The sequence below is a fragment of the Notamacropus eugenii genome, chromosome X, assembly GCF_028372415.1.
Source record: "Notamacropus eugenii isolate mMacEug1 chromosome X, mMacEug1.pri_v2, whole genome shotgun sequence".
Taxonomy (NCBI): Eukaryota; Metazoa; Chordata; class Mammalia; order Diprotodontia; family Macropodidae; genus Notamacropus; species Notamacropus eugenii.
Window position 1 is genome coordinate 75,906,451 of NC_092879.1, and position 24,257 is coordinate 75,930,707.

The window sequence follows — 24,257 nt, forward strand, 5'->3', positions numbered from 1 at the left end:
AGTGTGATGCATATAATCCAGGTCAATTCAGTTCATTCAACAAGCATTTAGAAATCGGCTTTCCATGTGTGCCAAGCACTGTACTCGGGGATTCAGATCAAAAAGTGAAACCTCTGCCTCTAGCAGCAAAGGGGCTAAGATTGTACATACATAAGGACATACAAACCAGGGATTTAAGGAGAGCATTACCATCTGGGAGCATCAGGCTGAGGTCCCTGAAGGAGGGAGTCCTTGAGCGGAGTGAGGAGGGAAAGGTTTCCAGGTTTGGGGAATGGGAAGGGGGGAATTGCAAAGGCACAGATGGAATGGAATAATATGTATGGGAAGTGGTAGAAGTATGTCGGGGGAATAATCACTGAAATCATTCAGGAAATGTAGGCCAAAGCCAGTGTGAGAGGCCTTAAATGCCGAAATCCAGGAATTTGTTTTATTACAAGGCAGTGGGGAGCCAAGGAAGCTTCTTGAGCACGGAAGTGACATGATCAGAGACGTGAGCAAGAAAAGACATAGGGGCATAAGGGAGAGGTTTGATTTTGGAGTCGACGTGAAGTCAAATGTGGCCTCAGCCCCTCATTGTCCAGTGACCTCACTCCTCTGAGCTATACCTCCTCTTCTACATCCCTTCCAGCGTACTCCCTAGTGCTCCCCAGTACGGTGTTGGGGCTGCTACTCTCCAAAACGAGTTGTTTTCATCCTGGAGAGGTCTGGAGGCTCTGGCCGGGCCTTCTTTACCTCTTCCAGGTAGCCAGCAGTCTATGCAAGGAGCCTGTGATTGGGGAAGTGACCCACACCCTCAATTTATCCTCCCGTTTGCTAGGCTAGTTGTAACATGAACTTCCCCTCTCTGACCTCGGTGCTGACATTGACGCGCCTTCCTCAGAGCCAGAGAGCCAGCCTAGGACTGGCCTGCTACTGCTGAGACCTGGTCAGAAGTGTAAGTAAGGGTCCTAAAATGCTTGCAGGAGGGGCCTCGGGCTTGGTGAGCTGTAAGCTGGTGTGCAGATGGGGTCATCTGGGGGCTGAGGGCCGGAAATTGAGACAGCTAGTTAGCATTTCCCCTTGAAGCCTTTTTATGAGCCTTTAATGTGGAGTCGGACCTTTATGAATGCTTAAAGAAACTGTAAACTCCGGCTACCCTCATTTAGGGGTGGGGGTAGGGGAGAGCCCAGAGGTTGGATCCTCCCAGATTCCTGCTCTGTTTGAAAAGCGCCCAAATGTCACCGTTTGCCTGGAGAAAAGAATGACTGCAAGTTTCTTTTTTAAAGTGAAACAACCATGGGCAGGATTGGAACTGGAAAACAATGGAGTTCTGCCTTGAAACGGTCCAATGAGAGGCTTTGCCACTGGGGACAAAAGCCACAGACAGGGTTAAGGAGCGCTTCCTCACCCGGGCCTGTTTGCCATTTTTGCTCCCAAGGAACTGACTGCCAAGTACTTCTGAGAAGCTCCTGCACATGCTGTCTTCTGCCTGTGGAATTTGGACAGTATACCGTCAATAATGTACATTTCCTTGCAAGCCAAAATATTGGCAACGTTTGAAACACTCTATAAAGAGTGTCTCTGTGATTATGAATTATAGGAAGGAACCGTGACTTCCACTGGCATATTGTTAACTTTTATTTCTTAGTCTAGAGCAGTCCTAGGGAGATGACACTGTGAGAGGACAAAACTTGTACAGAGGCATGGAGCGAGGACCTGTTAGGTCCTCCTGATATCAGGCTCAACATGTTGTACTGCCTAGAGCCTAGAAGAATACCATCTCATAGGATTATAGATTGAGTCTCTGGGTCAAAGAGTGTGGACTTTTTTTTTTATCAGTCTCTTAGCATAATTCCTAATTGCTTTACAGAATAACTGGACCAATTGGTAGCTCTACTCATATTTTATTAATACACCTGTCTTTCCAAAGCATTGTCTTTCCTTCAACATTGACTAGTCCAGGGGTGGGGAACCTGTGTCCTTGAGACCACGTGTGACCCTCTAGATCCTCAAGTGCAGCCCTTTGACTGAATTCAAACTTCACAGAACACATCCCCTTAATAAAAGGATTAGTTCCATAAAATGTGGATTCTGTCAAAAGGCCCCACCTGAGGACCTAGAAGGTCACACGTGGCCTCAAGGCCACAGGCTCCCCATCCCTGGACTAGTTCTATTTTTTTGTTATCTTTGCCAGTTTGCTGGGTGCAAGGTGAAATCTCAGTTGTTCTGATTAGCATTTCTTTTATTATTAGTGATTTAGAGCAGTCTTTCATATTTGCTAATTCATAATTCTTCTTTTGAGAATTGTTTCTTCACATCATCTGACTTCATTCGTTGATGAATGGTTTTTGTTCATACATGTATGCTAGTTCCCTATATATATCTTAGATACTAGACTCATTAGAGATATATGTGGTACACATTTTCCTTCAGTCAAATATTTCTTTTTTTATCTTAGTTGCATTAATTTTGCTTGTGCAGAAGCTTTAAAATTATATTAAATAAAGGCATCTATTTTATCTTTTAGAGCAGTTGCTCTTTTTCTGTCTCAGTACCCCTTTGCTACACTGAGAAACTGCTGTGTCTCTTTCACCGATTCTTTGCCTGATTCTCAGATGCTTTCTTGGAGATGAAGGGAAGCAGCATGCCAGGAACCTATTGCTTGGGTCTTTGCCATTTTTGACACCTCACTGACCTGCTTTCAGATGTTACCGAGGAAATGCAGAGCGGGGGCGGGGGGAGAAGGTGCAGTATGAGAATGGTTCCCCTTGCTTAGGAAGTGAGGTGGCAGGGAGAGTACAGTACAACTTTGAACCTTCAGGGGAATTCTAACCTTTTACCCTCTGTTTGACCTCCAACATCACATCTGTGGGAACTGTAAAATTAAAAAGTGGCACTGAAATGTGAAAGTCAAACAACAGATGGAGTGAGAAAGGCTCAAGCAGTACCGAGTTCCTCACAGGTCTTTTGTTCTACTTAGATGGCCAGTAAGCAGCAATTGTCCTTTAGCTAACTTTCTTAATGTTTCCCCATCTCAGACATTCCAAACTCTCCCACTAGAAAAAAACTCTGCTAGCCTACCATCAAAGCAAAACAAAAAGACACAGGCACTGAAGGCTGCTGGGAGCTTCTGGGGGAATGAAAGGGCCTGGGGCTGTTCTGTCAGGCAGAAGAGATAGCCAAGAATACCTTTTTGAATATGAACAATGATTTATCTAGGGGAGGCTGGTTTATTTTTTACTGTGTTTAGAATGTTTTCAATTTATTGCTCATTGTAATAATAACCGCCATTTAAATTGTGATTTAAGTTTATGAAGCACATTCTATATGCTGTGTCCTCTAAACAAGCCTGAGATAAGAGCCTGCAGGGATTATCCCTATTTTACAGAGGAAAAAACTGAGGTTGGAAGAGGTTTCATGATTTTCCAATAGTAACATAAGAGGTAGCATTTAAACCCACATCTCCCCTGACTTCTGGTCTGCTGTGGCCCATCGCTTTTCTTCCTGGAGATGCTAGGCATATTACTACATCATCGCCAGCTTCTGCAAGCTCAGTCAGTGTAGGATTTCTAGTGCAATGATATCGCGCTACAATTTAAAGAAAGATCTCCCTGCCCTGGGACATTCCTGTAGTGGGGTTTCACCTGCGTTTGTTTATGATGAGAATTGGTGAAATTCTGTGAAATCAATGCTTGCGTCTTTAGATTTATGTTTTGATGCCTTTCCCCCAAAACTCCACATGTCATTATTTTGAAGAAAATTGGCCATTAAAGCCTGTGTATTAGACTGGTTTTGAAAAATTCAACCCAAACCACATCACAGAAGTGAAGCCTCTTTGAGTGTTTCCATGGGAATAGGCCCCTTTCCCTTCAAGCCACTCCATTGAGCCCCTTGGCCCAGATTTGGGGTAGCACATCATTTAGCATCCAGAGGTGAAAAGATCACACAACGCTTCTTTTGATGTTGTTCTCATCTGTCAGACCCCTTCTGAAAGGGGATCATAAGACTGCAGCAGCAGGCTCATGACGAGAGAGCCCTGCTGGTTGCCAGCAAGAAAACTTAATTAGTATCATTTGTTTCCTTTAATTTCCCATTTTCTGTTTGCAGAGACCAGGCTTGTCTCTCAGAAACAGATGTCGGACTGAAAGTCACAGGGCGGTCCTCAGAGACTGAAGGTTGTTCTGTTACCACTTGGACATCGCACTCTGCTAGCTGTTTGTCAGGCTTGGGGCTGGCCTAGTCTGCCTTTACCCCCTTGATTCTCTCAGATGCTCAGAGGCTGGAAGAGACCTTAGAAACCATCTAGTCCCGATTTCCCCTCCCATTTGACAGGTTGCCAAGTTACCCCGATACCCACACATACACATATATACATTCCCCCCACCCCCAGCAATGCATTGGGAGGGCTTGGCTCTGCAACCAGTCAACACCAGTCTTGTGTAAGAGAGGCTGAATGGCCCTGGAATGAAGCAGAATGCTTCCTCTTCCCAGTGAGCTCGGACCACTGCAGATGGAATGGAAATACATTCCCATTATTAAGGGCTTATTATGTGCCAAACACTATGCCAAGCATCAGGATATAAATAGATAAGTAAGACAGTTCTTACTTTCAAGGAGCTCACATCCTGATTAGGGTGGACAAAAGACAAAGGAGGATTTGACTGCAGGGCATATGGCAAGGCCTGTTAGTCCTTAGGGTTCAATGGCAGGTCGGAGGACAGTGCCTAGCAATGCAGGGAGCAGATGGTCAGGGCCAGAAGACCATAGCAAGCTATGGCAGACCTATGGTAAGGCCCAGCGATCTACCATCTTACCAGAAAGGCTGCAGTGGGTGACTTCCTCATCTCAGTAGGGTAGATAGCCACTTCCCCTACCACCAACCGTTGGGAAGGAGTTAATGTACCTGAAAGTCAGAGTGTAACAGAGCTGGAGGAAAATTGTGATGATCTCAGCAATTGTTCAGAGTACAGTCGTAGTGCTAAAAGAAGATTGCTGCTTGTCCTTTGGTTTCAAAGATGACCAGTGATGTCATGGGGTGACATTTTGACTTGCGAGGGAATTAGATTTCAGTGAGGCAGAGCTGTGCAAAGTCGTAGGCATTACTCTCTATTCCAGAGTCATTGAAGTCCAGTGGCAGGACAAAAGTCAGGATGACTGCCGGTGGCCTGGGATGCAGTGGATGACTGTGGCATCTTCCATGTCTTGCCAAGCTCTAAGTGTTCCACATTTCCTACTTCAGTTGCCTTCATGGCCATTGGAACAGATTGTTCTCATCTGCCCGTTCCACCAGGGGAAGTCTTTACATACTTGGGGTAGACGTACCCTAACTCATTGACAGGTTTGAGGCTTGTTGGTTACCCTTCAACCTGGCTAAGGCCATCTACTTAGATGGTTTACCAGTCTGTGGTCACTGTACATACAGTATATAGTAAATACAATGTTCTAATGACTCTTCTAGTTCTAGCATTCTATATGCCGTAAGTTCTCTTATAGTTCTGACACTGTATGTTCTAAGGTCCCTTCCAACTCTGACACCTTGTATTTCACATTTGTAGACCCCTTCTAGCAACAGCATTTTATGTATTAAAGTCCCCACTCTGAGGTCCCATCCAGCTCTGATGACTCTGTAATCTCTACTCCAGTCTGCCACACTCCAATAACTGTTTTTGAAATGGACTCCTGAGCATGACAAAATCGGCTAGTTACACGTATGTAACTTGTTACATGTACTTGCTTCTCAGACACTTCCTCTTCTGTATGTACTAAACAAAAGGCAACATGGAATGGGATGTTGGATTTGAAGTAAGGAAGAGCTAGGTTCAAATTCTGCCTGACATCTGCTAGGTTTGGGAGCCTTGACCAACTACTTCCCATCTGAACCTCAGTTTCCTAATCTGTAAATTGAAGGAGTTGAACTAAGGTGGCCGTGAAGGTTCCTTCCAACCCTAAACCTATGATGCTACGATGAATGCTAATCTAATTGGACCAAATGTGAGTTTCATGAGTCCTGTGTTTACTCGAAGTTCTTCAGCATGGCCATAAGGCTTTCTGGGGCACATGTACCTCATTTTCTTCATGTATTCATTCTTCTTTTCCTTGCCTTGAGAAACAAATAAGCAATTCAACATACACTTAGAAAGTAACTCCTAAGTACAAGGTACTTTGTTAGGCACTAAAGTTTGGAATGGGGGGTAGGTGTACAAAGGCAAAAAAGAAACAGTTCCTGCCCTCAAGGAATTTATATTCTACTGAGAGGATATGGAGCGTAATGCAAGACAGGGGAAGGTGGGGCATGTGCTTGTAAGTGTTTAACAACTGACTCTCAGAAATATACCCATGACATACCTTTAGGTTTAGTCTAATAATAACAATAGCTAACATTTGTATAGCAACTACTATGTGCCAGGCACACTGTTCTAAGCATTTTACCATATCTCATTTGATCCTCACAACAACCCTGGGAGGTAAGTGCTATTATTATACCTATTTTACAGTTGGGGAAACTAAGGCAGACCGGTTGAGTGACTTGCCCAGAGCCACACAGCTAGTGAAATGTCTGAGGCTGGATTTGAACTCAGGTCTTCCTGACTTTAGGGCCCAGCGCTCTCTCTGCTGTACCACCTAACCACCTCTGTTACATAATAATCTGCATTTATCAACATTTTCTCCATCACTTTCTTAAGTCTAGACAATGAACAAAACAATTTGTGAACGACCAATTTCCGAGGCCCGTTAGAAGTGGCTCCACCATACCTCTGCAAGCCCAGTCAACACTATTCTTAAAATTCTCACATTAGAGTGGCTCCTTTGGGTTAAGACAGGGCTAAGGAAACCGTAGCTCACTGGTACTTAACCACAGAGGGGTGTCCATGAACTTAGGGTGACAAAATGACATTTTTACTTTCACTAACCTCTAACTGAAATGGAGTACTTCCTTCAATTATTTAAAAAATGTTATCCTGAGAGTGGGGAGCAGGGTGTCTGTAAGCCTCAGGAGACTTCCAGATTTCCTAGCCAGCACCCTCCAAGTGTGGATTCTGCATGGAGCAGGCCATATGCTGGACTTTAAAAGTCTCCCTGTCTTATTAGCACTGCAACATTCTGGCCACTGGGTCCAAAAGTGATGTCCCTGGCCGTCCTCATGAGCATCCCCTTGGCTCTGCCATGCCTTCCTACACCATCCCCATCATGAAGCTCATTTCCAAAGGGGTCCATAACGCAACAAAGGCTAAGAGCTCCTTCAAGGTAGCTCATGGGAAAAATTGGGTCATTACTTAGTGCCATTTGACCGTTGGGCAGATACTAAGAGGTGACATCTCCATGTATGCTTATAGTTTTGAAAACATTGTATGCAGACCTCCAAACGCTGCACTATTGGGACTTTACTACATGAAAATGTGTCTTCCAACCATCTTTTCTTCAGTACATGTATACATACTCATAGACAATGTATACAGACAATATATACATATGTGTACATATTATATGTAGACAATGTATACATATTCATAGAGTGGTAGTCTTTCATTGACTTTGGGTCACTGTGTGTGGGTGTGCTTGCTCATGTACCTACATACTCATCTATCTGGCCATATCTCCTTGTCTCTTCCTGCTCTCCTTCATTTCTTCCCTTTCTTGCGCTCCCTCCTCTACCTATTGCCTACAGTTGGCTATGCTAGAAAATTGAAATAAAAACCTTAGCATTTGTTTTATTTGTTGAATGGAATTTTATTCTCTCTTTAATTTTCAAAGTGGAGGTTTAGCATTTTTTATTTCTCTTTCAAAGAATAAAACCTTTTCATTTTCAATTTTTTTCTAATTGGCCCTTAATTAATTTATCCCCCTGTGGGCCATTAACAGCGGATAGAAAAAAAAAGATTCTTTTGTTGATAATGCAAACATTTCTATGCTTTGTCTCTAGCAGGTACTGATTAAAATGGAAATGCCCTACTTTGGTGGGCAGTGTGGTATAGTGAGAATAACATTGGACTAAAAGTCTGAGAAGTCTTGATTCGAGGCCTTCCTCTTCCAGTAATGATAGTACATTGTGACCTTGGTCAAGCCCCTTACTGTATACTCTGAGCCTCTGCTTCCTCATCCGTAAAATTAGACGGTTGAGCTAAAACTCAATGACTTCTAAGATCTTTCTCAGCTCAGATAATCTATGAATTGATGATAAGTAATACATTAATGCCCTCCCCCATCTATTTGAATTTGATAACTCTGAAGACAGTGCATTAGCTTAAGGAGTGACAGGAAGCAGGTGAGCAAGTCACTCTACTTCTCTGGGCTTCCTTTTCCTCCTCTGTAACTCATAGAATCTCAGAGCTACTGGAGGACTTAAAGGCTGCCTAGTCCAGTCCTCTGCTGATTGATTGCATGAGTTGGTTTATCTTTTGCTTGCATCCAATAACTGAGGCCTGTTTAAAACTCTTGGCATCCTTATGGTACATCATGTCATTGATAAATATTAGTAGTATGACCCCAGTCTTCTGGAAGAGACGATACCAAATCAGATAATCTGCTTAGGTCTTTGGGCTAACAGCTCTCCACTTGCTATTCTCTTGGAGTCCAAGTCTGCTTGACGTCAAAACCATCAGTTAGTTTTGACAGCTTGGTCCTTGTATAGCCCAGAGGTGTCAAACATGCCTCCAATTGGTTCCTGTGTGTATGTGTGTGTGTGTGTGTGTGTGTGTGTGTGTGTGTGTGTGTGTGTGTGGCTGGGGGGGGTGGTGAGGGCAATAAGATTAAAATGCAATTGAGAAATATTTAACAAAATAATTCAAAATACAGTAGAACATAGAAAATCTTAATCTGTGGTTTGCAAAGTCAATATGTATACAGGGATCATTGTCTGTGGTCTAATGGCCTCTGTTTCTATTTAGGAGAAGTCAGATGGCACTGGCTGGGCCTAGAGTCAAGAAGACCTGAGTCCAAATTCAGTCTCAGACACTTACTTGCTGTGGGACTCTGGGCAATCGACTTAACCTCTGTTGGCTTGTTTCCTTAACTGTAAAATGGGGATTGTTGTGCAAAATCAAATGAAATAATTGTAAAATGCTTAGTACAGTGGCTGGCACATAGCAAGTGCTGGAGAAATGGTGAATGAGCCACTCCTTTTCATCACGAAAGTCACTTACACGGTTGGAGTGTCCTAGATATAAAGAAATAAAACTAAATCACTCCCTTCTTTCGTTGGATTTCTCTCTTTCACACCAACCATGTTGACATCAGGAAGACACCAGCTCAGTCTCTGAATCTTCTCCTTGCCCTCTTTGGGGACTTTCCCAACTAGTGCCTGAAAGTAGGAGAAAGTAACCTCACTGAATTTCTATTGGAATTTGAACCCCATGGATCTGAAACCTTCTGGGTTCCCCAAAGGACCCTTGAGGAGGCTTAGAAGGGAAAAAGGTACCCCTTTTTGCAAGGGAACAAATTCAAGCCTTCAGGCTGCAGGAATGGAACTTAATTGAACTTGCCAGCATTGGCTGGTGATCTGAGCTACACCCTTGACGGTACAAGGTCAGACTAATAGAGAAAGACTTTCAAGTTTCAGTGTGTTTACCTTCCACTTGGGGGGCTTTGATGTTTGCTCCATATTCAATCAACCCAGAGTTTCCAAGCCTCATTAGACTGGCTTTTCCGCTGAACTGAGTCCTCGCGGAAGCCATGATCTGAAATAGGCATGCCGAACAGGTCTGTACACTGCTTTTGTGCCCTCTCCCTCCCACCCCAGTTGGAAGGAACTTTGCAGGTGTGGAGTGCCATAAATGTATTTATTTCCATCTCCCATCTCTCCAGCCTGGCATTTATTGGAAACAGCTGCTGCTGTCTAGGTCAACCTGAGTAGGCCACAAAGTGGAGGAGTTTTAATGCTTAGGATGAAATAGAAAAGGGTAAGCTAGGGGTCCTGGGGGCAGGTTGGCCCACTAGCTTCTGGCTTTTGCTGCTCCTTTCCACATTGAGGCTAGTTCCAAATAGTACAGAGTGATGGGAAGGAAGCAGTGGTCCCTCAAATATTATTCTCAACTCCCACAATAGAGCAGATTTCAGCTTGACATAAAGAACACTTTCTTAACTATTAGAGATAGTTTGGAATAGATTGCCTCAGGAGGCAGGGGAGACTAGATCATGAGATAATACAAGACCCTCAGCAAGGGGTCCTTCAAATTCTCTTTTGGTCCACCAGCCAAGTGCTACCAAAATAAGTGTTGTAGACCTTGAATCATGTCTAAGTTCGGAGAGAAAGAGAAATTAAGGTGGGCTAAAATAGCAGCATAGAGCCTTCATTGGAGGAGGAAATGGGACCTGAGTGGGCCTTGCAGGTGTGTAAGCTTTAAATAGAGCACAGGGCAATACAGGTAGGTACAAGGACTGGAGCCAAAGTTTAAAGGTGTGAATGGGGCAGATTTGTGTGTGGGACTAGGAGAGGGCCACTAGGACAGGGGTTTAAGACTCATCAGTGGGAGGAGGGGGAATGGGAGCTGGAGACACAGGTTGGGGACAGGTTGCTGCAAGTTCCTCAAAATGAATCTTAGTCATTCGGGTTTGAGTCTTACTTCAGTTCTGCCACTACCACAAATCCAGACCCCTCAATGAGATATATAGTAGATGAAATAGGGAAAGACGCTGTGGTCCCCTGATTGGCCACCCTCAAGCCATGACCCTAAGAAACCTCTTCACACTTAGCTGGGCTGGGAGTCAAATGACGTTCGCTCCATCAGTACTCAGTCTATCGCAGAGCACAATACTGGAGCCTTTCTGCTTTAGCAGAACCTGCTGGGACTTGGGCTCTACTGGCATGTATCTGGAGAAAGGTTCTGGTCTGTGCCTAGATCAAACACTGGAGAAGGATTTCAGTGGAGGTTAAATTTGATGCAGCTGGAAGCAGAAGCCTCTCCAGTGGAAGAGAGGTCTCTAAGAAAGCTGACTTGGCAGGACAAATGGGAGGAGAGGGCAGAAGGAAAGAGGGCTGATCAAAACTCATTCTTTCATTTCCCACTCAGCTACTTCTCACTATTAGGATTTAGAGAATAACTGTCTCATTTTACGGATGAAGAAATTGAGGCCCTGAGTGGTAGAATGACTGGGGAAGGATCACACGGATTCTAAATAGCAGAGCCAGTAGTCAAGTTCAGTTATCTTGACTTTGGATCTAGTTCTTATTCCAAAAGACCATGACCATCTGTCTCGCTCCTTATTGGGACAAGTGACTGGAATTTTCTTACCCCAAAGCACTTCCAGCTTTATTTTGAGAAACTAGAGACTGTATATCTGAAATGTGAAGGAAAAGGAAATCCTGAATCCTCTTCTACCAAAACACAGCGATAGCCATGAAACATCCCTGCCATCTTTCCCTTAGAGTGTGGGTTTTTCCTTTGTTGCCAAAGAAGACCATGCCATCGGAGAAATAATGACATGACTTTCACTTGACTTTGTTTTGAGTGAGGGAGGGCTGTGCAAGTCACCAGCCTCAGTTCTCTTCCAGAGCCATCTGAATCCAGTGCTGAGATATTCACCAAGATGACTGGAGATGACCCAGGATGAGGCAATTGGGGTTGTGACTTGCCCAAGGTCACACAACTAGTGAGTATCAAGTGTCTGAGGAGAGATTTGAACTCAGGTCCTCCTGACTCCTGCACTGGTGTTTTATCCACTGCACCACCTAGCTGCCCTTTCCCTTAGAGTAGCACTTGGAAGAAGACATTTTTTATTAATTTATTTGTTTTCAGTTTTCTACAATCACTTCCATAAGTCTTAGATTTTTCCCCTCTCCTTTCCCCCTCCCTCCTTTCTCCATCCCCAAGGCGACATACAGTCTTATATGGGTTCTACATACATTCTTATTAAACACATTTTCACATTGGTCATGTTGCATAGAAGAATTAAAATGAATAGAAGAAACCATGAGAAAAACCATAACAAAACAAAACACAACACAAGAGAAAATATTCTGCTTCATTCTATGATCCAATTCCATAGTTCTGTCTCTGGATGTGGAAGGCATTTTGCCTTCAGAGTCCATTGGGAATGTTTTAGGTCTTTGCATTGCTGTGAAGTTCCAAGTCTACCAGAAAAATTCCTCACACACTGTGGTTGTTGCTGTATACAAAGTTCCCCTGGTTCTTCTCCTTTCACTCAGCTTCAGTTCATATAAGTCTTTCCAGGCCTCTCTGAAGTCTTCTGTTCATCATTTCTTATAGCACAATAGTATTCCATTACATTCACATACCACAACTTCTTCAGCCATTCTCCAATTGATGGGCATCCCCTTGATTTTGGAAGAAGACATTTTCGAAGTTCTATATTTCAATCACTTTGGGCTCTGCTTGATATGTTCACAGTTCTTTACTAAACAGGAGTAATAATTCTAAGGATAATCACATCTCAAAATCACCGAAGCTTAGTGATGGAAGGGTCTTCCAAGGATATCTATGCCAATCCATAGTTGTATGCTGTCTACTTTAATACCCACTCCAGACAGCCCATTTCCCTTTGGGGTATCCCTTGATTCTTGGGTAGCATTTCCTGAGATCAAGCTATATATCCCTCCCACCAAAATCGCTGGAGCATCTGGTAGACCAGTATTCACATATCTGTATCATTCGTACCTCACCCGCAGTGAGGTCAAATTTAATAATTGCCCTTTGAACTGGATGCAGTATAATTTACTAATCTGGGTAATTCAAGATTCTAACCCTGATTTCTCTCAGTTATTTGAATAATTTAGACCAAAACAGATTTGACTACCTAAAGTTAAAAATCATTGTATCTTTCCCTTTTTATCTTGTAATTCTCCTTAGCTATTGAATCTTCACATCTGATTCTAGCCAAATCCTCTCTAATCTCCATCAGGGAGATTATGGGAACACAGTGGGAACTCATGGAGGTGGGAAGGAATGCTATGTAGTATAGTAGCCAGAGTGTTGGATTTGGAATTAGAAAGAGCTGTTTTTAAATCTTTCCTCAAATACTTTTTAGTTATGTGGCCCTGGGCAAGTAGGGGTCACTTCTAAGTAGTTCACCTCTATGAGGCTCAGTTTCTTTGTCTGTAAAATGGGAGAATAATACTTATAGTACTCCCCTCACAGGATTGTTCTGAAACTCATACGAGATAATGTATGTAAAGTGCTATGTAAATTTCAGTTATTATTATTATTAAATCTGTGCCTTTAAACACCAAAAATCTGGCCATTGTGGGGAAAAGAATTGGACTTGTTCTGCTTGACCTTGTAGGTCAAAACTTAGAGCCACCCATAAGTGGAATAGGCTACATTTGGAGAGAGTGGAAGCAAGGGTGTACTCCTAAATGTTTAACAACCAGCTCTCCGAAAAAAGGTCGGATGCTTTTAAGCTTAATCTGCATTAACATTTTTCTCTAGCACTTTCTTAAATCTAGAAATCAACAAAACAAATCAAACCCAGATTTCTAGCGTTTGCTCATTTCTGTGGAGTTAATATTCACACAAGCCTATTAGAGCTGGTTCTTGGCTGTCAGGCGCTGATTAGGGTAGATGCTCTCTGAGGTCTCTGCCAGCCAGGAGGTTCTGGGTTGCTGCTCAGCCTCCAGTGCAATCCATAGTTGTCAGCAGTCAGAGGAGGTTTGATATTAGTCAGCAAGGGCACATCTGTTCCCCCAAAGCTTCCCCATCAGTCCCTTGCAGACAGCCGGTGGCAAGGGGAACCCTGTCTCTCAGAGTATTCTCTGGGGCTTGGCACAGCCTTAAACCAAGGTTGCCCATATGGCAGGGGTCCTCAAACTTTTCCTAGTGGAGGAATTCTGGGAGAATGCTGGTAGCGAAATCCTTTAAAATGATCATTTGTTCATATCTAATATTGAACCGCAGATACCTCATTCCCAAACAAACTAACCTGGGGGACTTCCTGGTTCCTTAGAGCACAGTTTAAGAAACCCCAGGCATTGCCTCACCTGCCATGCCCTCCTCTGGCTGCTGAATTTGGGAGGGAGTCATTTTCCAGAATGAAAAATCACCTTGGTTCACATCAGGACTTATTATTTACTACTCATGGGTCCTTAGGTCAGTCATGTCAGGTCTCTGGGTCTCAGTTTCCTCCTCTGTAAAAAGAAGACTTTTAAGTGTCTTCCTGTTGAAAATCTCATGATCCTTCTTCAGAATGTAAGGTCTTTAGGGGTTGGGATTGTTTTGTTGTCTTCACACCTGACTCAGTGCCTGTCTCGTGTTAGGGGCTTCAGAAATACTTTTCGCTTGATTGGTTCTGTGGTCTAAGCTGAAGGGCTGGGCACTGGATGGGAGAGGGGAGCCCAAAGATGAATGAGACAAGACAATAAAGCATAATGCAAAGCAGAATGTGCTAAGGCCTACTGAGAGTTCAGCCAAGAAATGATCCATTTGTAAGCTCTTGGTCTTAATGAAAGCTAATATTCATAGAATGCAAAAGCTGGAAGGAATCTCCAGAACTTATTGAATCCAGCCCCTTGCCTGCAGGCAGGGAAAAGCACAACCCTCCAAAAGCCTTCCCATGGCAGTCCCAGGGTGGAGATGCAGGACGGAGAAGGTGCACATGTAGGCTGCGGATTCACAGGCTGCATCCTTTGCTGACCCTTTCAGAAGTGACATTTGGCCCTGAGTATCAGAGCAAGCTCCTTGATGTAGGACAAGAGTAGGGCCTGTCATAGCTTTTTGAGTTCTAAGAGGCCCGTCTGACCCCAGATATTTTCTTCCTTGGCAATTTAAGGGACCTGAAATGCCCTTCTGTTATCAGCATTCTTTTGGGTCTAAACACCAAAAATTTTTGGGAGAATAGAACTGCGTTATGAGGCATAAGGGCCACTTGCTACCTCATTGCCCTTTGCCAAGGGCCTCCCCCTCTCTGGGTCTCAGACAACATGCTCCCTAAGGTCTCTTCTCATTCTAAATTCGTGATCCTGTGCTCTGCATAGGGAAGAGTCCTGGGAGATGAGCCTTTGGGAGAGTGTACTTTGGTGAGGGAGGAGGGAGTCTATTGGAAGGTCCCCACAGGGCAAACTTGGCAGAGTTCTCAATTTCCCCAAGAGTCTGCTGGAACTGCAAGATATTGACATATTCTACAACATCCTGCTCCACCCTCCTCTCCCCTACCCCCCAATTCAAATATGGCTCATGATTTTATATTCAGACTATATATGATGAAGGAATTTCTGAAAAACCAGCCTTAAATAAATAGCTCCTCATTTGTAATGTGGTGGTAAAATTCATAGAAATAGTATAAATTAGGACATGTATCTCCAAGTGCTTTATTGAACTTGAATTAAGGAGGCCGGGGTTTGAATCCCATCATCTGTGTGACATTGGCCAAGTCTTTCCTTTTCTCTAGGTCTCATTTTCCTTCTCTTTAAAATATGAAGTTATACTGGTTGATCCCTAAGGTTCTAAATCTGTGTTACTCTGTGAAGAAAAAGCAACGTTACCCCTTCCTGAAGTGTTAAGAAAGTCCTCACAACCCAGTTTTTTCTTTGGTTCAGAGCTAGCCCTGGAATTTGGCTGTTTTTAAAAGCGCACAACGCACCAAAAAGTGTCTTGTGTAATTGGAAACCCAGCCAGAGCTACAAGCTGAATGTTATGTTGTCATGGAAACACAGTCCTGTTAAGTCATATTGTTTCTGAAAGGAAGTGAAGTGATCAAGATAGGCTGGACAGCAGGTGGCCCAGTAGACTTGGACTCTCTTAACAGTCGCCATGCCTGGAGGAGAGCTTCAGAAAATATTACTTCAGAGGTCATTGGCAGAGTGAGCTGACCTTCAATTCTGCTCAAGATACAATGCTTTTCAAGGGAAAGGAAGTCCTGGGCTCCCTGGCTGAACACAGACTGAGTTGGGGTGGGGGTGGGGCAGAGCCCAGCAGTCTGTCAGATGTTACTCAGAACCCATCCACATAAGTGAAGTCTGGGGACATAATGACCATGTAGGGCCTAACAACCTGGCTAGTGGTTTCCTTTTCTTCTTCCTCTGTACTGTACAACATGGGCGAGAAACCGCATAGTACACATGATATTACTTTTTGTATTTCCTACCCATAATCTGGAGTTTCTACCCATGGCAAAATCACCAAATTAGAAAGATGCACATGATGTAGTGATAAGCTATAGGTTCACATGCCCAGTTGTGATTATTAATTATCTATTTCCCTCCATCCTAATTTTCCCATTTATTCTTTTCTCTCTCTCTCTCTTTCTCCCTCTCTCCTTTCACCCTGTACCTCCTCAAAAGTGTTTTCCTCCTGACTGCTACCTCCTCCAATCTACCCTCCCTTCTATCAGCCCCCTCTCTCCTTTTCTTATCCCCATGCCCTCCTATTACCTTATAGGGTAAGCTGGGTTTCTGGACTCAAATGAATGTGCATATTATTCCTTCTTTCATCCCATCATTAGTCAATTTATACCCATGCCCTTTGTCTACTCCTCCTAACTGTTTTAATAATGAGAAAGTTCTTAGGAGTTACAAGTATCATCTTCCCATGTAGGAATGGAAACAATTTAACCTTATTGAATCCCTTATGATTTCTCTTTCCCGGTTTACCTTTATATGCTTCTCTTGAGTCTTGTATTTGAAAACCAAATTTTTGGTTCAGTTCTGGTCTTTTCACCAGGAATGCTTGCAAGTTCCCTATTTCATTGAATGTCCATTTTCCCCCTGAAGGATTATACTTAATTTTGCTGGGTAGGCAATTCTTGGTTGTAATACAAGCTCCTTTGCCTTCCAGAATATCATATTCCAAGCACTCTGATTCTTTAATGTAGAAACTGCCAATCCTGTGTCATCCTGACTGTGACTCCATGATATTTGAGTTGTTTCTCTCTGGCTGCTTGCATATTTTCTCCTTGATCTAGGAGTTCTGGAATTGGGTTGTAATATTCCTGGGGAGTTTTCATTTGGGGATGACTTTCAGGAGGTGATTGATAGATTCTTTACATTTTTACTTTACCCTCTAGGTGGTGCAGTGGATAGAGCACCAGTGTAGGAGTCAGGGGGATCTGAGTTCAAATCTCACCTCAGACACTTGACACTCACTAGCTGTGTGACCTTGGGCAAGTCACTTAACCCCAATTGCCTCATCCTAGGTCACCTGCAGTCATCCTGATGAATATCTGGTCACTGGATTCAGATGACTCTGGAGGAGAAGTGAGGCTGGTGACCTGCACAGCCCTCCCTCACTCAAAACAAAGTCAAGTGCAAGTCAAGTCATCATTTCTCTGATAGCATAGTCTTCTTTGGCAACAAAGGATGAATGCACATACACACATTTTACTCTCTGGTTCTAGGATATCAGGGCAGTTTTCCTTGATAGCTTCTTGAAGTATGATGTCTAGGCTTTTTTTTTGATCATGGCTTTCAAGTAGTCCAGTAATTCTTAAATTATTTCTCCTAGATCTGTTTTCCAGGCCAGTTGTTTTACTAATGAGATACTCCACATTTTTTCCATTTTTTCATTCTTTTGATTTTGTTTCATTGTTTATTGATGTCTCATAGAGTCATTAACTTCCACTTGCCCTTCTCCAGGTAGCTTTTGTACTTCCTTTTCTATTTGGTCAATTCTACCTTTTATGGAATTGTTCCATAAAAGGAATGAATTTTTCTGTATCTTTTTCCGTTTTTTGTGCCTCCTTTTCTTTCATTATTCTCTTGAATCACTCTCATTTCTTTTCCCAATTTTCCCTCTACCTCTCTTGTTTGATTTTTTAAAATCCTTTTTGAACTCTTCCAAGAAGTCTTTTGAGGCTTGAGACCAATTCACATTCTTCTTTGAGGCTTTACATGTAGCTGTTTTGCCATTGTTGTCCTCATCTGCATTTGTGTTTTTAATCTTCACTGTCACTAGAGTACCTTTCTGTGGTCATGTTCTTTTTTTATTGTTTACTCATTTTCGAGTCTATTTCTTGACTTTTAACTTTATGTTAAAGTTGGACTCTACACATGGACCACAGGGGACATTATACCAAACTTCAGGTTTTTTGTATTGCTCTTTTCAGAGCTAGTTCTGGGGGTCTGTATGTTTTCAGTTCTTCCAAGGTGGTATGATTTAAGGAGAGGTGTGGTCACTGCTTTCTTACCCTGTGTTCTGGTCTTATGACCAGGGTCCTTGCTTGCCTGTGACTGTGATCCCTAGTGTGCTAGTGTTCCTCCTTGCCCTGGGACTGCAACTTGGAAATGGGCAAAGCAACAAAGTCCTGCACCCAGTGCCAGCAAAGGGCTCCCTGTAATCTTTTTTTTCTAACTAGTTGTCTGGTACCTTTACCACTTGCGGTCTGAGAGCTCCAGAAGTTACTGCTACCAACTCAGTTGTACCTAAGGCCTGTATTGGCTTACCAGGGTACCACCTGTGTTGGACTATACTGTACTCTTGCTCCAGTGAGACAAACCCTTCTGTAGGACTCGAAGTTGTTTTGGGCTGGACAATTGTGTTTTGGTTTTTTTGTTGGTTCTGCCACTCCAGAATTTGTTTTGAGGTATTATTTTAAAGTTGTTTGGAGGGGAATTTGGAGAAGTTCGGGAAAACTTGCCTTTACTCCACCATCTTGGACCCATTGTGAAAAATTTTTTGTAATTGTGTTCATATTATTCCTGGGTTTATCTTGGCAGTTAGACTTGCAAGTATTTTATATTTCTTCAGTTATGTTAAATGGAATTTCTCTTTCTATATCTTTCTACTTAATTTTATTGGTAATCTATAGAAATGTTGATGATTTATGTGGGTTTATTTTATATCCTGCTATGTTGCTAAAGTTGTTAATTAGTTCAACTAGTCTGTTTTTAGTTGATTCTCTAGGCTTCTCCAACTATACTATCATATCTGCAAAGAGTGATAGATTTATTTCCTCATTGCCTATCCTGATTCAGTTTCTTTTTATTCTCTTCTTGTTATAGGTAGCATTTCTAGTACAATATTGAACGGTGTTGGTGAAAGCTAATGACTTTGTATTTTATCCTGGAGGCAATAGGAAGCCACTGAAGCTTCTTGAACTAAAGAATGACATGATCAGGCTTGTGCCTTAGGAAGATTATTTTGTCAGATGTATGGAAGAGAGATTGGAGACGGGAGAATCTAGGACTGTAGTCCTTCTCTCTTTATGCAGCCTAAGATCTCATTGACTTTTTTGGCTGCCATATCACAAAACTGATTCCTATTGAGCTTGAGGCCTGCTAATCCCCCCTAGATATTTTTCTAGAATACTGTCTAATACTGTCTTCCATTTCTTTCTACCTGTATGAACTTGGAGAAATCACTTAACCTCCACATGCCTCAGTTTCCTCAATGATAAAATGAGGGACTTGGCTTAAATGAGCTTCCCAAATTCCAGTTCGAAGTTTATAATCCAGTGAATATCCAGGATGATAAAGATGAAACATTAGATACAGTCCCTGCCATCAAGTAGGTTATTATCTAATTAAGGGAAATGAGGAATCCATGTATGAAACAATCCAAGAAAAATTACAAGAGAATATGCAAATAACTTCATGATGTAGTCTATGTAAAGTACAGAAAGAGCGCTTTGGGTTGGTTTTGGGGAGTCTTGAGTGGGGTTTGTAAGTGTGAGTATGGTTTGGAACTGATGGAGGAAGGAAAGGGGCAAAGAGAAGGCTCGGGTAGGATAAATCTGTCTTCAAGTATGTGAAAAGCTCTCGTGCCTTCTGTTTGGCCCATAACACAGAACCAGGGACCATGGTCGGGAGAAGGACTGGGAAGGAGATTTCCGTTCAATATAAAGAAGTACTTCCTGATGATCTACATTCTCCCAAAGTGCAATGAGTTGCCTTGGGAGGGAGTGGCTTCCCCTTCACTGAAGGTCTTTGTGCAGTGGCTGGAGGGTCATTTGTAGCAGATCCTGTAAAGGGGAGTGCCATCTGAGATCCCTTCAGACTTCTAGATTGTGTGATCTTAGAACTGATAGGGTATTTGTCTAATTCTATTTTCTCTAAGAAATTCTTATAGTGTAACATATCTGTTCAAAAAAGGAAAAAAACCCACAAAAATGATGACAAACTTTGACCAAAGAAAGTATTGTCCTAGTTGGTTTCTATGCCAATAGATATTTTAATAATTTCTATATTTATCCAATGTGTAAAGTTGATATAGTTAGCTTAACTGAAAGGAACAGTTGTGACATTGGGCCCAACCAAGGCTAAAGGCCGGTTACCTCAAGGACAGCCATCCAAAGGGCTGCCAAGTCTCTTTAGCTCTTTAATCCTTTGGAGCTTTGCACTTTATAGCAGTTTCTAGCTCAGAAAATGAATTTTATTCTAATCACTAAAAGCATTTTTAATTTTGAATTAAGTCAAACAACTATTTGAATCATAGAATTTTTGCATTGAGTATTAGAGGTCATGGAGTACAGCCTCTTCATTAGATATATGAAGAAACTGAGGCACAGAGAAGAGAAGGAGTTTGCCTATGTTCAGATAAGTAGGACATGAGAGAGCCAGAATTTAAACTCAGATCTTCTGACTCCAAACCAATACTCTTTCCATTGTACTATAACCCCTCTTATGGGGGCTTCTTCCGATTTATTTCTATTCGATTTATTTTTTATTTCGATTTATTTATTATATTTATTATTTATATTTAAATATTATTATTTATTATGCACATAATTGTGAAGCAAGACTGATATCAAATGATTGGTTTGAGAGATTTTGTTCACATTTCCCTCTTGTGTTCTGATGCTGTGTTGACGTAAGTCTTAGTCTTAAATTTTGGCCCAAAATAATACACCAACAAGAAGCAGTATGGCTTAGTTGATAGAAGGGGTAGATCTTGGGGTCAGCACAGTTCAGTTCTGCCTGTAATATTCACTAGCCACATGACCAGGGGCAAATCACTTCATCTTTGATTGCTCCAGGCAACTCTGTACAAGTATAAATTATAAGTGGGTTGCAGGGGAGCGAGTTTTCACATTAGGAGTTCCTCATATTGATGAAATAACACATCTGGATACCCTCTCCTCTACCCTTCCCGCTCCCCCAAAAAATGGAACAATAATGACTTTGTACATAATCTAGTCCAACTCTCTCATTTCACAGATGAGAAAACACAGGGCCCAAAAGGGGAAGTGACTTGCCCAAGGTCTCCTGGTAGAGCCCCAAACCAGGATTCAACCCCAGTTCTCCTGATCCCAAGTCCTGTGTTTGGTCTGCACCATCACACTTCCTTTAAATAAGGATACATTCTCCCAAGAAGGGATACAGGCTCAAATAGATGGTTGACTGGATATGATCTACAGTGTGTTAGTCCTCTGGCTTCTACAAATATGTTAGTTTGGTAGATAAGAAACTGTGTGCATGTGTGCATACATGTGTATGTGCGTGTGTGTGTATGTATGAAGTCTCCAAATCAAAAATAACTCTTCTTTCCCCTCTGAGAAGCCCCACAAAATCCAACCTCTCAGATGTATTCTTCTTACACACTTTATTGAAAACTGAATTCCCTCTCAAATTTCCAACTAAGGAGCTCTACAGAATCCAGCCGTTGGCTATCTACCCCAGCACTGAAAGCCCCTTGGCTGCCTCTCAGCAACTGAGATTTAATTAGTATCTAAGGAAACAAGGAATTCCTGTTTGAAAAAAATCAAATAAAACGGAAAAAACAAATTCCAATTGCTGTGCACCTTTTTCCTGGCCCGGCAACCTCAGCCTCCAAAGAAACGTGGTTCTCTGACCCAGACCTCTTTCCTCCTTGTGTGTGTGTCTGCCTCTCTTTCCTTCCTCTCACTGAATACAATTTAAATAAAGAAACATCTGTTAGAGCTCTGCACTGGAAAGCCCTGCATTAGGCAGACAAAGGAGGACGAAACAAAGGAGGTCTCCTTCCAGAGGTGCATGGCACTGGGGAGCCCTGCATCAGGCAGACAGAGGAGGACGAAACAAAGGAGGCCTCCTTCCAGAGGTGCATGGCACTGGGGAGCCCTGCATTAGGCAGACAAAGGAGGACGAAACAAAGGAGGTCTCCTTCCAGAGGTGCATGGCACTGGGGAGCCCTGCCAGAAGCAGTCGTAGCCTGAGGACTTGGCAAGGGCTAGAAACAACTCGAAAACAGAGTCTAGAGTGTAAAAAACATGTGGCAGGGGGAGAACGCCAACCACATATGTGGCAGTGGAGGTGTTTAGGGTTGCAGGAAGGAGAGACTCAAAATCATTCAACAAATATTCATTGAGTTCCTATGATGTGGCTAGCTACCAAGGGCCATGAATACAGAAGTAGCATAAGGCCTAGTGTCTGTTGTGCTGTCTTCCCAAGAAGAAAGCTTAGCAGAGCTCAAGCACTGAACCTTTGGCCTTAACTCTTAAGAAGTCTTCAGGGAAAGGGAGGATGAATGAGAATGAGAATAGACCAGGAAAGCTTTGTCAGGAAGTGGGACTTGGGGGTCTTCAAAAATGGGTAGAGTTTCAATATGCAGAATACAGAGGGGGAAGCATTCTAGGCTGGAGAAACAGCCTGAGTAATACTAGGGAAGTGGACGTAAAAGCGGGATATGAGTGGGACAAAAGTGAACTAAGGCTTTATGTTGTCCAATAGTGGGTAACAGTGTTGGTAAGTGTGATGGCGACCAGCTTATAGAGGATCTGAAAAGCCAAGCAGTGGAGCTTGAATATGACACGATGGGCAATATTAAGGGGAACAAGAGGACCACAGGCCATATTTTCTTTAGGCTAGGGCAAAGTTAAACTCAGAAGTCAGCTGATCTCTAGCTTAGTTTCTCTTCAGGAATGCCCGAGGGAAAAGTCCTGGAAATGAAGAATCGTTCAGTTGGGAAGCAGAAGGTGACCTAGAGATGAGAAGGGGGACCTCACATTACCTGAGATAAATCAAACTGCTCTGTTACTTTTATTCATGAATGCAAGATCTAGAATTGGCAGCAAAGCTAATGAGGATTAATGAAGGTCTGAGTCCCAGTCCATGATTTATGAGTAATCCAACAGCTGGCATTTGAGGATAGAATACCAATGGCTTACATTTCCATGAACCCCATGACAGCCAAATAAGGTAGGTGGGGCGAGGAAGAGCATCCCTAGTTTGACAAATAAATGAGCTTACTCATGGTTACATGGCTGTTATGTGGCACGTTTGGTATTGAAACCCAATTCAGCAATTTAATTCAGCAAACATACCTACTAAGTGCCAGATATTGTTCTTGGTGCTGAGGATGCAAAGATAAACATTTTTAAAGGCCCTGCCTTCAGAGAGCTTACAGTTAAGCAGGGGGACATGACATACATGCAACTACACACACAGAGGCAGTCTACTAAGTGCATCTATCCAGAGAGCAGGTAAAGCTCTGTGTGGGCAGTAGTGTATGATCTGACCTTTGAAGGAATATGAGAATTCTGAATATAGAGATGATAAAGGAACACATCCCAAGCACAGAGGCAGCTTCTGCAAACATACAGAGACAGGGGATGTAACATTCTGTAGTCTGCTTTGTTTGGAAAATGGATTTTGTGAAAGAAATAAAGTACAACAAGGTCAGAAATGTAGGCTGGAGTCACCTTGGAGAGGGCCTTTAAAGCCAGGATAGTTTATATTTTAATTTAGAGCAAGGTTCTTAATCCCCAAGGGGTCTGTGGATAGATTTCAGGGAATTTAAGAACTTAGATGGGAAAAAATACTTCTTTTTTTATGTACCTCTAACTGAAACTGAGCATTTTCTTCAGTTATCTAAAAACATTATTGCAAGAAAGTGTCCCTAGGCCAGAGGGGGTCCACAACACAAAAAACGGTTAAGAATCTCTGTCCTGGAGACAGTAGGGAGCCACTGAAGGTTTTGAACAGGAATGTAAAACCCCAGACCTGTGCCTTAAGAAGATTATTTTGGCAACTATGTGGAGAATGGATTGAAAGGGAGAGACTGAAAATGAGTCAGACAATCTTAGAGCCTGCTTAGATTTTAACGAAGCATTTGACAAGATCTCTCGTGCTCTTATTCTGGAAAAGACTGGGAGATTTGGCTAGATGATTGTAGAATTAAGTACTGTATACTTGAACCTGGTTGAATGACTGGATGTTTCCACATCAACTTGGAAGGTTGCAGTGGATTGTCAGAGGAATCTGACCTTGACTTTGTGCTGTCAGCATTTTTATCAGTGACCTGGATAAAGAAATTGATGGCACACTGATCAAATATGCAGGTCAAACAATGCTAGAAAAGATAACGAAGATACTGGAGGACAGTCACAATTCAGAAAGATCTCAATAGGCTGGAATGTTGGGTTGAAGGTGAGAGGATACGGTTTTCTGGGTCTAACTGGAAGGTCTTACACTTGGGTTC